This window comes from Petromyzon marinus, unplaced genomic scaffold (assembly GCF_048934315.1).
Source record: "Petromyzon marinus isolate PM22_M1 ecotype Great Lakes invasive population unplaced genomic scaffold, UKy_Petmar_22M1.pri1.0 PM_Scaffold_18, whole genome shotgun sequence".
In the NCBI taxonomy this organism is placed as follows: Eukaryota; Metazoa; Chordata; class Hyperoartia; order Petromyzontiformes; family Petromyzontidae; genus Petromyzon; species Petromyzon marinus.
This window is the reverse complement of record NW_027423146.1, coordinates 1,604,209-1,620,448: the sequence shown is the minus strand read 5'-3', so window position 1 is coordinate 1,620,448 and position 16,240 is coordinate 1,604,209. Positions and strand designations below refer to the sequence as shown.

Genomic DNA, 16,240 nt, shown 5'->3' with positions numbered 1-16,240 from the left:
ACCAATCCGAAGCAACCACAGCACACAAAGACAGGTAATTATTGGAATGTCTGGGTGTGGAAGCCAAGAGCGGAATCATACCAGCACCCCATGCCACGACAAACTCAAGGTTAAACACAATCTGCCCATTCCCCCTTCGATACCCCCACCCGGCTATACCAGGAGGGAGTAGAGAAACAGGAAAGGAAACAAAAAGGACTCAACTCAGATACAAAATGTGGCACAAACACGTGGTGAATCACCCACATTAATTGAGAATGAGCTGCCAGTGAGAGCACTGCCCACTGAATTACTGAAAAATAAAAGTTTTTCATCCAAAGGCCGATGCCTGCATTCCTCAGGGCGTGTCCCTGTAGCACGTTCCTCTGCCCCATCCATCGTACAATCATGCAAATCCGCGAGACAATGGGCGACTTTTCCAATTACCTGGCGATTAGGTTTTACTCCCCCTCCCTGCGGTTTATCATCTCCTGTCGGATGTAGATCGGAGTGCTGAAATGGGGGAAGGGAAGATTCACAATGGATCGGGAATTATGTTGAAACCCAGCACACCCAAAAGCACAAAAGGGGGGAGGACCCAACGGGGCACGGAATCGAATCGACTCATCGAGTTAAATGTACGGATCAATGAGTGGTGGCCCACTTTACTCCAGTGACCCGGGTGCTGCTGCGGGGTCCACTTTCTGCCCCGCCTCCTTTCCCCCCCCCCCTTCTCTCTCCCCCCTACTGCCGAGGCCTCTATAACCTCGTGCCACGGCAGATCTCTCGCCTACTTCAGCAGTTTTTTCTTGCTGTGGTTGTCCCACCTGATGGGAGGGACTTGATCACATCAGCCGCGTCACAGGAAGTAAGATGTGGGGATGGCTGTCATTTTTAAAGGGGTCTGAGTAATTGACCATACACAAGGAATCGGTTATAATCGACTTGGTAATCGAATCGTTCCAGCTTTAGTACTCGCGCATATAATACACTAGCTGTACTACCCAGCTTCTCCTGGGACTTGGATCCACCACGCCCGGCCGCCTTTGTCTCCCCAGTGGCGATGTTTACACACCACAGCAGTTACTCGTTTTGAGGCTGAGTCGACGTAGGGGAGGCCCAGGACCGGTTAAAATAATCGTCTCTGGTAGTGGCCGTGAGCGGGAATCGAACTCGGGTTGCCGGATTCGTAGCGCAGCGCGCTAACCACTACACGACAATGCGTTACGCTTCCACATGTGCGGGTCACGTGACAGATTTGACGTCACAGCTCACTTGTCGTACAAAAAATTAAATGCATTATTGAGCTCCCCCCCCCACACACAAAAAGTGTATTTTCATAACTTTTGCATGGTGTAGAGTCTGGAAAGTACCCACATGGTAAATTTCAAGTTTGTTGCATGTCGGGAAGTACGCTAAACATTTTGAACAGACACACATTTACAACTTTCATATATATGGAGATAACACAAAATAATCATTACCACATTTGCGTTCGTTTGAGCATTCAGTGTCTCAAACCGACGCTGGTGAACTGCCAGATATTTGCAGGCAAGGATGCTCTCTGTTAGTTACAGGTCCTAGTTCTATGCAAAACTGTGGAATATTTCACAAAAAGTCATCATGAGCTTTGCAGAGCTGAAAACCATTCTGACGTTTGCTCGTGTTGAACCAATGCTGCTGAAATAAAAATCACGGCCACAAAGGCCGTAGGCTTTCACGACCAATATTATTCATAATAAACGTTTTTGGGTTAGATCGCATTATTCATAAATGTGTCGTAACCCTCCACTACCCGACACGGCCAATCAGTAAAAAATGTGTCACATTGACAAAAGAGAAATAGATCACTCCTTCAGCCCACCGGTGTGTTGAAGAGTGAATCCACAACATTTACAATTTTTGAGTACGACGTTTCGCTGGTAATTACATCCAGCATCATCGGGCAATTTGCCAGAAAGGTGAAGCCCTCACTTCCTCCCGGTCTTAAAAAACCGGGAGCACCGTCACCATCGCAGCATGACACTGTGTGCCCGTTGAAACGTGCAGCCCTCGATCGCAATAGAACCGATAATAATTATTACTGGTACAACTTTCTTACTCATGAAAGCTCTGCGCAGTTTCAATATAATTGGCTTACATCGTGGATGAGTAACAAAATTAACACGCAAACGATGATTCCCCTCCTTCACATATCTGTCTTTCCACTTAAAAAATACAAGTATTTGTACACATCCCATTAGCCACACGGCTTTCCTTCTGGGAGTGCATCATTTCAGCAGTATTGGTTGTACATAAACCAAGCTCTGGTTCGGTTTTTATATTCATCAGCACGCTCCAGCTCACTTGAAGCAATGCTGGTGAACTTCCAGCTGTTATAGGTTAGGGCCCGCTCTGTGAGATATGGGTGCTCGAAGGTTGTTGTATATGTAGGTTATGAAAATTTTAAGAAAATAATGAAAATTTTATTAAATTTGAAATTTAAATAATTTATCTGAATTAATTGGTGTAATTATGTGCATAAACTATGCTAATTCGAGAGATAATCGTATTAATTCATGCGAGTGGGCGTGGTTATGATGCAGGTCGTTATGATAATTAGGTCCAGCCTCGGTGACGAAGGTTGGTTATTAATTGGAACAACGCAATTAATCGTATGCAGTTGTGCAGGTATTGTGAGCGTGAATGAGAGAGAGTCGACTCGACTTGCTATTTAATTCCGTATTTTCAATAAGGATACAATTATCTTCGATTTAACGCTTATTGATTATGTGCTGGATTAGTGATTAGTGTGCTTATGATAGGTAACCGAGATTCAGATCTCATTCGCAGAACAATTCTATGCAGAATCACGGAAAGAATCACACACAACTCTTCTGCTTTAATCAATTTTATTTTCTAGCTAAACTTAAATGTTGGATAATATGAGAACTCTCAACTTCGGAATTTCAACACAGCATTAACATGGTACACATCACGATTGCGTTGTTTCACTTCGATAACGGCACCTGTGGTTAATTCCCGACGCGTTACGCAATGTTGTTGTTGTTGAGAGAGATTAAAACATGCAAACTATTCTATCAAAACCTTAACCTTATAATATGTAATTCGTATTTAAATTGTTACACAACACGGCATTCGGTCATTGATCATATGCGACCTTAATGCAGATTCTTGTCACGTTGTTAACAGTAGGACGATTGATTATTATGCAACGCTGTTCATATGGAAAGACACTCAAACCATTATTATTCCTAAAGGCACAAATATGCGTTCATAGATTCGTCTTGTTCATTCATGGATACCAGCAAGATTATGCAATAGAAAAAAACTAACCACTCAAATACCATGAACTGTGATATGGTCGCTGAGGTGAATGAGAACATGTGGGGGCACCGCGCTACAGACACATGCGCGATACTTTCCGCAATACGCTTTTATGCTTCGTTGCAATAACGAGCAACAAATATTCTTCAAACATTGAGGGCCTTGTGGCTCTATGGCCACAAATCCTTTCATTACTCCGACCACTTCCCACCCTCCCTTTTGCCCACAGCCAGATGAAAGCGACAATATTTATTTTTCAATTATTATTAACGTGGTTGAGATGACTTACACATATACCCAGCTGGAATCTGTTTTTTTACATTTATTGCCATAAATTATTCTTCGTGTTATTTAGGGTCCCTGACTCTGTTCACGACCATTAAAGACCATGATGGTGGGAAGGCCCACGTAACGCTGCATGGCCGGGTGTCAGAGCCATTTCCTCATGTTTACTGTGAGGTGTGATGGGGATGTCCTCAGGCCCCGACACTATTTCAAGTATTCTTGATCGCAGTCTTATGAGATATAATTCCCGGTTGTGGCCAAAATCAGTGATGAATTATATTCTAATCGACCCTATGCCTCCCCTAAGTCGACTTAACCTTAAATTAGTATCAGGTGTGGTTGGTAAACATCACCACTGGAGAGATAAAGGTGGCTGAGTGTGTTTCTGGAAACAAATCCCCACCATGACAAGTTTGCCTCTGAATGCCAGTTTCTTGGCCCAAGCCACTGTATAAAGTCCAGCAAATATGCATCCGACACAAGATCCTAACCTTTTATATAGTCATATTCATAGCCAGTGTAATGTCATCATTTTTTTTTCCTCAAAATTATTCACCTCAATTTTGGTTCACACGACGAACAAATAATGCTACTCAGCTGATTCGGCGTGAGACCTCTGCTGACTGCATAAGTACGGAAACTTCTCCACTTTCTCTACGACTGCCCCATCACTCATACAAAGATCCCCCTAGACTGACGGTGATGTCACGTCGACCCACGCGGCACAGCAATCTCACGCGGCACAGCAGCCTCACGCGGCAGAGCAGTCTCACGCAGAAACCTCACGTGGCACAGCAGCCTCACGTGGCACAGCAGCCTCACGCAGCAGCCTCACACAGCAGCCTCACGCAGCAGAGCAATCTCACGCGGCAGCCTCACACGCGGCGCAGCAGCCTAATGCACAAGCCGCACGTGGCACAGTAGCCTCATGCAGAAGCTGCACGTGGCACAGCAGGCATGAAGGAAGCTGTGGAAGAACTCGAGGAGCTGCTTGGCCTCGTCTGGCAACCCTGGTCAGCTGGTTCAGAACTGGAGGAGGAGAAGCAGCTGTTGTGAATCCCTGCAACAGCTGTCCCTGTGAGCTGCCCCTCACTACAGAGAGCTCCATGGAGAGCATGGCGATGATCACACCCACTCACCCACCCACCCAATCACCCACCGACCCACTCACCCTGTAACTCACTTACTCACCCTCGTAACTTACCCAATCATTTACCCAGTCATCCACCCATCCACTCAATCACCCACTCACTCACCCACCCATCCACTCACTAACTCACTCACCAACCCACTCATCCACCAACCCCACACCCACTCACCCACTTATTAACACAGGCATTCATTCACTAACTCAACCACTTACTCACCCACCCACCAACTCACCCACAAACTCAATAACCAACCCAACCACCCACTCATTCACTTAACAAACCACCTACTCACTCAAGAACCAACCCACTCACCACCCACTCACCTACTACCAACGCAACCTCTCACCCACTCACCCACCCATTCACTCACTGACGTATCCACTCACTAACTCACTCATCCCAACCACTCCTTCACGCACCCACCAACCGATTAACCACCCATTCACTCACCCTCTCACTTGCCAACACACTCACCCAATCAATCACCCACCCATCCACTCACTCACTAACCTACCCACGCACCGTTTCACCCACTCACTCACCCATCAACTCACTCAACAACCCATCCACTCACTCAAAAACCCATCCATGAACTCAACCATCCACCGAGCCACCAGCACAGACTCACCCAGTCACCGACTCCATCACCCACAGACTAACACACAAATTAACTCAAACACCCACTAACTCACCCACTGAATCACCAATCCACTCAACCACTCACTCAATCTCTAACCCATCCACTCACTCGTGCACTCACCCACCCACTCACCAATCCACTCACTAACTCACCCACTCACTCATTCACCCCACTCAATCAACAACCCATCCACTCTGACTCACTATCGCATCTTCACTATCGCATCCACTAAGTCGCCTGTCACTAACGAACCCACGCACGTAGTCACCCAGTGAACAACCCACCCACTCACCCATTACCCAGGCTACCACTCCACTACTCCCCCACCCACCTAGTCACTCCTGACCCACCCGCCAACCCACTCACCTACCCGCCAACCCACTCACCTACCCGCCAACCCACTCACCTACCCGCCAACCCACTCACCTACCCCCCAAACCTACTCACCTACCCCCCAAACCCACTCCCTGCCAACCCACTAACCCAACCCCCTCACCCACCCACCCGCCAACCCACTCCCCTTCCCGCCAACCCACTAACCCATCCACAAACCCACTCACACACCCACCAACCAATTCACCCACCCACTAACCCACCCAACTACTCACTCACATACCCACCCACTCATTCAGCCACACTCACGCATAAACTCACCGACTCAACCTCCAACACTCACCCACCCATCCACTCCGCCAGTGGGGGGGGGGGGGGGGTGTAATGGCACGTGCCCCCCCCCAATGATCCGACCAAAATCCCTAATTTCGATCGGATCATTGGGGTTTATTAGTAATAAATCGGCATTTTGCGACCCCTACTGCCACTGTGTAGCATATTATTACGTGCCAGGAACTCTATGAGATGATAGGATAATAGTCTGATCCATAATTGGCAATAAGTAACGGCAAAGCAGTTATAAGTGACTCACAGAATTGTGCGAAGTTGCGCATAGTACACAACTTCCCTCAAGGTATTCACCTTTAGTGAGCGCGATGCCGATCACACAACACGTTCGAATCCGACCCTCGATCGATGGCTGCGCCATCGCTGGACACGCGTTGAATAAAAAGCAAGGGACAAGTTCTTACTTACTAACAACTCCTATGATTTTTCATTGCTGGAGGGGTTTCCCCCCTACCTGAAAATCCTGGCTCTGCCATTGCACCTGCCCAATCAAAAACCCATCCTGTCATCCAACCACACCCACAAATCACTCACCCCTCCGCTCACCCACTCGATCTCTAACCCACCCACTAGCTTACCCACTTACTCAATCTCTAACCTGCCCGCCCACCCACAAACTCACCCATCCTGACGCACTCATCAAGCAACCCACTCAATCTTGTACCCACGAGCTCACTCACCCACCCACCCACTCACCCACCCACACACTTATGCACAGACTCACTCACCCACCCACTCACTCACCCTCCCACTCACTCACCCACAGACTCAATCACCAACCCACCCACCCAATAACTCACCAACTGACCCACCCACAAACTCCCTAACCAACCCAAACACTCATTCACTTCAACCAACCATCCACTCAGCCACCCACCTATTCACCCCCACTCACTCACTCACCCCACTAACTCAATAAGCCACCCACTCACTCACTCACCCACCCACTCATTCAGCTACACACCGACACATTAACTCATCCACTCAACATACCACACTCACACACTCATTCTCCAATCCATCCATCCTCTCATTCAGCCACTGACTCACCGATTCACTCACACCCTCAACCTCCCACACTCATCCACTCACCCACCCTCCCACTAAGTCAACCACATACACCTACTCACCACCCACTCACCCATTACCCATGCAACAACTCACCCGCTTGCCCACCCACTCACTCATCCACCCATCCACTCACTCACTCGGTCAACCACCCATTCACTCACCCACCCATTCCATCCATTCACTAACCCACGAACTGACCGACCCCTTCACTCACCAAACCCCTCACTCACCCAAACCCTCACTCATCCACACACTCACCCACTCAACCCCCCACATTCACCCACCCACTCACCAACCCACCCTCTCATCCAGCCATTCAATTACTCATCCCCACTCATCCCTTCAACATTGCACACTCATCCAATCACCCACCCACTAACTCAAACACCCTCACACTTACCAATGCACTCACCCACTCACTCACTCATCCATCCACTCAATCACCCACGCACCACATCACTGACCCAACCCATCAACTCACGAACCCACCCATTATTCAAAAACTCACCCAGGCACTGACCTACTCACCCACGACGCACTACACACGTAACTACTCACCCATTCTCCCACCAACTGACTCAATTTCTCACCCAGCCACCCACCCGCTTGACTCACTTACTCAATCACTCTCCCACTCACTCACCCAGTCATCCACCCATCCAGTCACTCACTCAGCCACACAACTCACTCACTTAATCACTCACCCACCCACTAGCGCTCCTACTAACTCATTCACCCACCCCTCACTCACCTAACCACTCACTCCCTTCAAGCTCCCACACTGCTCGCATCAGCCACCGACTTAATCAACCACAAATATCCACACACTCACCCGTCCACTCACCCACTCAATCACACAACCACCCACTCCGTCACACAACCACCCACTCAATCTCTAACCCACCCACTCACTCACCAACCTCCACACCCACCTACTCATCCACCCACGTATTAACAGGCATTCGTTCACTCTCTCACCCACGAACTCACCTTCTCACCCACCCACAAAGTCACGAACCAACCCAACCACCCACTCACTCACTCAACATCCCATCCACTCACTCAACAATCCACTCACTCAAATACCTACCCAAGCACTCACAAACTCACCGTATCATCCAACCACTAACTCACCCATCCCCTCACCCACTCATGCACTAACTCACTATCGCATCCACTAACTCTCCTGCCACGAACTCATCCACCCACATACTCACCCAGTCACTCACCCACTACTGAGGCTACAACTCCACTACACCCACTGCCACCCACTCACTCACCCACCCACCAACCCACTCACCTATTCGCCAACCCACTCACCTACCCGCCAACCCACTCACCTACCCGCCAACCCACTCACCTACCCGCCAACCCACTCACCTACCCGCCAACCCACTCACCTACCAGCCAACCCACTCACCTACCCGCCAACCCACTCACCTACCCGCCAACCCACTCACCTACCAGCCAACCCACTCACCTACCAGCCAACCCATTCGCCTACCAGCCAACCCACTCACCTACCAGCCAACCCATTCGCCTACCCGCCAACCCACTCAGCAACCACTCGCGCATAAACTCGCGCATAAACTCACCGACTCAACCTCCCCCACTCACCACCTACCCACTCACTAAACCAACTATTCACTCACCCCACTCACTCACCCATCCATACATTCACTCACCCACCCCCTCACTCACCGAACCCTTCACTCATCCACACACTCACCCAATAACTCACCCACTGAACCTCCCACATTCACCCACCCACTAACCAACCCACCCTCTCATCCAACCATTTAATCACCCATCGACTCATCCCTTCAACCTCGCACAGTCATCCAATCACCCACCCACTAACGCAAACACCCATTCACTCACCCATCCCTCCACTCACCTACTCAATCACATAACCACCAACTCAATCTCTAACCCAAACACTCACCAACTCACCCATCTTCTTATTCACTCAATCTTCTACCCATTAACTCTAATCACTCACCCACACTCCCATTCACCAACTCACTCACCGACACACTCACACACCAACTCAGCTAGCCACGACCCACTACCCACGTAACCACTCACCCACCCAAGCATTAAATCACCCATCCACTCACCTTTTCAACCTCCCACTCATCCAATCACCCACCCACTAACTCAAACACAAACATCCATTCACTCACCCACCCACCTGCTCACTCACCCACCCACCTGCTCACTCACCCACGCACCAAACCACCCACCCACCCAATCCCTCACCCACCCACCTTTTCACCCAGCCACCCTCTCAAACCCGTACCCACTAACACACCCACTGACCCACCCTCACCCACCCACTCATGAACTCACCCATCCAATTATTAACCCACCCACTAACTCACCCACTAATTCACCAACCCGACCACTCGCCAACACAGCCTAAATATAAATTGTTTGTTTTACCAGGCAAGGCCCACTGAGATATATGGATGATTTTCAGAAGCAACTTCGCCACAAATGATAGCTCAACAGAGTGGCTTATCACGTATACATTTATAGCAGCCAACTCCTCTAAATGCATGTTTCTAAATGTGGAATCGAACCCACAACATCCTGTATACCCGGCGAGGTAGTTAACATCTTGCCACCATGACACTCCATTCTCTGACTCTCCCACCCACGAAACCACACACTCAAACACCGACCCACTAACTCAACCATCCATTAATTCAACCACCGAGCCTTGCACACACTCACTCACCCAGCCACGCACTCGCCAAGCCACGCACTCAATCTCTAATCCACACTCACTCACCAAGCCTCTCACCTACTACCCATCGAACGTCGCACTCACTCATCCACGCACCCACCCACAAAACCGCCCATCTACACACCAAATAAAAATGTAGCTTTTTTTACTTTACTAGGTAAGGCCCATGCTATATACATCTTTTTCAGAAACAAGCAGAGTACAAATGATTGCTCAATGGAATGGCTTTTCACATAGAACGTTATAGCAGTCAAAGTCTATAAATGCATGTTTCTAAATGTGGAGGGGCAACCTGGAGTACCCAGAGAAAATTCCATGCAACCACGGGGGAGAACGTGCAAACTCTAAATATCCAGGCGAGGTTCTTAAAATTTTGCCACCTTGACATTCCAATCTTTAACTCAACCACCCACTCAAACACCCACCCACCCACACACAAACCACTTGTAGAGTAAAATTGGGACGTGACGTCATGTGTGCCGTCTAGTGCGATGACGTCACGGAACGTGGCGTCATGCGTGCTGGGCGGCTCGATGACGTCATGTCTCCTCTAGTATTTAAGGGGGACCCCGTGACGAAAGCGGGGTCACTGTGGGAACGGGTAGAGTGAGAAGGGTGGAGAGGGAACCAGGGGTAGAGAGGGATCGACGAAGAGTCAGGAGTGAAGCCGGTGGTAGCCGTAGGAGGTGCTGCTCTTCCCGGTCGGTGGGGTTGGCAAGTTCCCCCATCCGACTCGAGGGAAAGAGACCGGAGGTAGCCGGGCTGGACTAGGACTTAGTGTAGGACCCCTAACCCCTGGGAAGTTGTCACACCCTTTGTGTTATTATAATATACTTAATAAACCTTTGGCGAAAGCCCTTACCTTCAAGCCGTCTCCGAGTCGTCGTCGGGAACTCCTCAACACACTAACCAAATCAATCTCTAACCGACTGACTCACCCACACACCCACAAACTAATTCACCAACCCACTTACCAGCCCACCCACTCCCTAACTCAACAACCCACTCACTCAACAATCCACTCACCCACCAGGTCACCTATTCACTCCCTCACACACCCACCCATCCACCAACTCAATGTCTAACTCACACACGCACCCACCCAACCAATCACAAACTCACCCAGCCACTCACCCTGATACAAAATCAATCTCTAACCCACGCACTCAACATTCCACCTACTCACTAATCCAAACTGACTAAATTCAACTATTTTTAAGTTACCAGGTAAGCCCCACAGAGCTATATAAAATATTTTTCCAAAGTAACCTGGCCACAAATGAGAGCTTCACTAAGTGGCCTATCACATAGTAATGTATAGCAGCCAAATCCGATAAATGAATGTTTCTAAATGTGGAGTCGAAACCCACGTGACCATAGAGCACATGCAAACCCCAAATATACAAGCATCAGAGTTGGGATGGAACCTACGAACTCCAAAATACCAGGCGACGTAGCTAACATCTCGCCACAGTGGCGTACAATTCTCGAACTCACCCACTCAACTACTAAAGCCACCCACCAACCCACTCATAAAACCCGCTCACCCTGCCATGCACTCAATTTCTAATCAACCCACTCACGCACACACCCACTCACTCACTCAACCACTCATCCACGCACCCACCTACACATGCACTCACTAACTCACTCACCCACCCACCCAACCTACCCACCCACTCACCTCACCCACCCACTCACTCAGTGACCAACTCACGCTCCAACCCACCCACTCACACTGTGACCCACTCAATCTCCCAACAACTCACCCAGCCCCTCACCTACTTACTTAACCACCCATTCACTCACCGACCGACGCACTCACCGCCCACTCACCCAACTGTAAACTAAAATTTAACTATTTTAATTTTAACAGGAAAGGCCCACGGAGCTATATAGATTTTTTTCATAAGCGACGCGGCCACAAATAACTGCTCAAGTAAGTTATTGAGTGCGTGTGTAGGTGGGTGCATGGATGAGTGGTTGAGTGAGTGGGTGTGTGCGTGAGTGCGTTGATTAGAAATTGAGTGCATGGTAGTGAGCGGGTTTGTGAGTGGGTTGGTGGGTGGCTTTAGTAGTTGAGTGGGTGAGTTCGAGAACAGCCAAAACCTCGAAATGCATGTTTCTAAATATGGAGAGAAAACCCGGAGGACTCGGGAGAAAAATCCATGCAACCACAAGGAGAACATGCACACTCCAAATATACAGGCGTCATAATCGAGATCGAACCCACAAGCTCCTGTACAAAAGGCGAGGTAGTTAATATCTCACCACCATGGCGCTCCACTTTCTTGACTCAGTCACCCACTCACCCACCCATTCAGCCACCTACCCACTCAAACACCCACCCACTCAAAAACCCGCACCTTGCCACCAACTCAACCACTTACCGACGCATCCACTTGCACACCCACCCATCCACCCACTCAATCTCTAACTCGCACACTCACCAGTCCACCCGCTCACCCAGCTACTTACCTACTCACCCACTCACCCTGCCACCCACTCACCCTGCCGCCCACTCAACCTCTAACCGACCTACCGACCCAACCAGCCACCCACCCCCTAAAGTAAACTACTTTTTATTTCACCAGGTAAGACCCATTGAGCTATATAGACCCTTTTCAGAATCGGCCTGGCTACAAATGATAGATAAACGAAGTGGCTTATCACATACATTTATTGCAGCCAAAACCTCAAAAGGCATGTTGATTCTAAATGCAGCGGAAAGGACCCGGAGCAAAATCCACCCGACCAGGGGGAGAACATGCGAACTCCAAATATACAGGCGGCAGGATCGCAATCGAATCCACAACCTCATGTATACTAGGCGAGGTAGTGAACATTTCACCAGCGTAGCGCCCCACTCTTTGACTCACCCACTCACTCACAAACTAACTTACCCACTCAACCTCCCACATTAACTTACCCACCCAGCAGTCACTCACCCATTCACTCACTCACCTACTTTCTGACCCCATTCAGTCAACAACTCACCGACCCACCCAACCACTCACTCACTTAGTTAACCACTTGCTCACCCACCCACTCACCCTATGACCCACTTAATCTCTAAATCACTCACTCACTAAACTACACACTCACCCACCAACATACTAACTCAAACACTCACCAACGAACTCACTCACCCAACCACGAACTGACCCACTCACCCACAAACTCGCGAACCAAAAACACACATACCCAACCCATCACTCACCGACTTACTCAATCACCCATCCAGACACTCACACACTGACCGACCCACCAACTCATTAACGCACCCAGGACTCACTCACTTTGCCACCCATTAAATTTCTAACCCTCCCACACACCTACTCCCTCAGCCACTCACCTCTTCACACACTCACCCACTACCCACGTAATTATTCACCCACCCACTAACTCAACCACCCACTAACGCAACCACTGACCCACTCGAACTCATCCACTCAAAAAGCCACCCACTAAAATATCTAAACCACACTCATGCAACCACCCACCCACTCACCCTCACACTTACCAATGCACTTTCCCACTCACTCACCCATCAACTCACTAACCCACCCATTAATTCAGGAACTCACCGAGCCACTGACCTACTCACCCAAGACGCACTACCCACGGAACCACCCACCCACCAACTGACTCAATTTCTCACCCACTCACTCACTCACCCACCCACTAGTGCTCCCACTAACGAATTCATTCATCTACTCACTCACCCACCCCTCACTCACCTAACCATTCACTGCTTCAAGCTCCCATACTGACCAAATCACCCACCGACTAAATCACCCACAAATATCCACCCACTCACCCACTACTCACACAACCACTCACCAACTCATTCACTTGCTCACCCACGCATTCACTCACCCCACTCACTCACCAACCATCCACTCACTCACCCACTTACTGAACCACCCCTTCACTTACCCACCCCCTCGATACTTAACCGCAATAACTCACCCACTCAACCTCTCACATCCATCCACTCACTCACCAACCCAACCTTCCACGGTCATCCAATCTCGTACCCACTAACTCAATCACTCACCAACGCCACTCACCGTCTCACTCATCCATTCCCTCATCCATCCACTCACTCACCCATTCACCAAATCAATCACGCACAAATTAACTCACCACTTCAACCAGCCACTGAGCTACTCGCCCACGAGCCACGTAACCACTCACCCACCCTCCCTCCCACTGAATCTCTAACCCACCCACTCACACATCAACTAACCCACCCATCATCTCACCCACTCACCCAGCCACCCACTCAATCTCGTACCCACCAATTCAATCACTCACCCCCCATCCAAGCATTCAATCACCCATTCACTCACCATTTAAATCTCCCACTCATCCAATTACCCTCCCACTCATCCAATCACCCACCCACTCATCCAATCACCCACCCACTCATCCAATCACCCACCCACTCATCCAATCACCCACCCACTAACTCAAACATAAACATCTATTCACTCACCCAATCACATAACCACCAAGTCAATATCTAACTCAAACACTCACCAACGAACTCTCAACCTCCCACACTCATGCACTCACCCACCTAACCAGTAACTCAACCACACAAATCCACTAATTCACCCCTTTGCTCAGCCAATCAATCACACAACCACCCACTCAATCTATAACCCATCCACTCACTCAACGACCCATCTTCTCACCCACTCAGACAACCACCCACTCAACCACACACTAACTGATCAATCCACTCATTCACCCACCCACCAACTCACCCAACCCCTCACTCACGTAACCCCTCACCTCCACCCACCCAACCTCCCACTCTCACCCTACTACTCAATCACCCAATCAATTTACAAACTCAATCACCGACTCCATCACCCATCCACCCATACTGACCCACCCCCTAACTCACCCGCACACCCACTCAGCCACCCAATAATTCACCCACTCACTCACCCCAATTATCCAACAACCTACCCACTCAACTCACCCACCCCTTCACTCATTCACACACCCACTTAACTTCCCACGCTCACCCACCAATACAACCATTAAATTACACATCCACTCACCCCCTCAACCTCCCACAATCATCCACTCACCCACCCACTAACTCATCCACAAACACACTCACTAAACCACAAACACTCATTCACCTACCCCTCCGTTCAGCCATTCAATCACACGATGATTGATTAAATCACTAACCCGCCCACTCACTCCCCAACCCACTCACGCACTCCCCAACCCACTCATCCTCACACTTACCCACCCATGCACGCACTCACTGACTCACCGAGCCATTTACACAATTAACAATGCACTTACCAAATCACCCACGCATCCACTCACCCACTCAAACTCCCCCACCCATTCACCATCCGTCTCACTCACCCACTCGACCCCCCTCACTCACCCACTCGACCTCCCACACTCACCCACCTACTCACCAACCCACTCTCTCATCCAACCATTCATTCACCCCCTCAACCTCCCACATTCACCCACTCGGCCACCTACCAACTAACTCAACCACATACACCCGCTCACTCAACATTACCCACTCACCCTCTACCCACGCAATCAATCAATGCCTCCTTCACTCACCCAACCTGTCGCTCACCCAACCCCTCAGCCACCTACCTCCGTCTCAAGCCTCGTGCAGTCCAAGCTCCAGGAGGGCCTCCTCCTCCTCGAACCCGCCGAGGTTGGGTCCCGTGTACGTGCCCTCGTGGCCCCGCACGCTCACGCGCACACGGGGTCGCGCGTTTGTTCTCGCCACGCGAACCTCGGCCGTTATCTCCCACCCGAGTCCCCGCCCACTGGGGCCCCATTAGGGTCCCCGTCGGGGGGAACAATGAGGTGTCCATCCGCTGTGTCTCCTCCCCTCTCGACCCCTCTAGGACCCCCTGCGCCGCTCACGATATCCCCCCAGGAGGACCCTGTCCCTCCTGTTTCCATCTCGCGGGGTCGCCTCTCCGCACTCCCGCGCTTCAGCAGGCTCAGTGCTTGCACCACCATGCGGCGCTCCTCAGAACCTGCGGGGGTGGACGAGGGTGGGGGGGATCATCATCGTCAGCAGCAGATGCAGCATCATTATTATTATAAGCAGCTACAGCAAGTCACAGCATCATAATCATCATCTGAATTACCACCACCACCACCAGCAGGAGCACTATCATCACCATCTTCAACTTGCCAAGCCATCATCATTACATCATCACCAGATTAATAGATCTCTACCATTACCATGCGTAAAGACATTAGCATTATAATCACTATCTCCTGCATATCCTAATCTCAACATAATTATCGTTAACATTATAATCAACATCATATCGATCAACG

At 49.8% G+C, this 16,240-nt stretch overlaps 1 long non-coding RNA gene across 1 annotated transcript; it reads right to left on the bottom strand.

Annotated features, from left to right (window-relative positions):
- Positions 1-2,853: 2,853 nt before the first annotated feature.
- LOC142922819 (uncharacterized) lies at positions 2,854-15,928 on the bottom strand. The gene is made up of 2 exons (XR_012940363.1): positions 15,536-15,928; positions 2,854-4,620 (listed from the first exon to the last, which is right to left on the bottom strand). It is a non-coding gene; the product is annotated as an uncharacterized LOC142922819 (long non-coding RNA).
- Between the last annotated feature and the right edge of the window lie 312 nt (positions 15,929-16,240).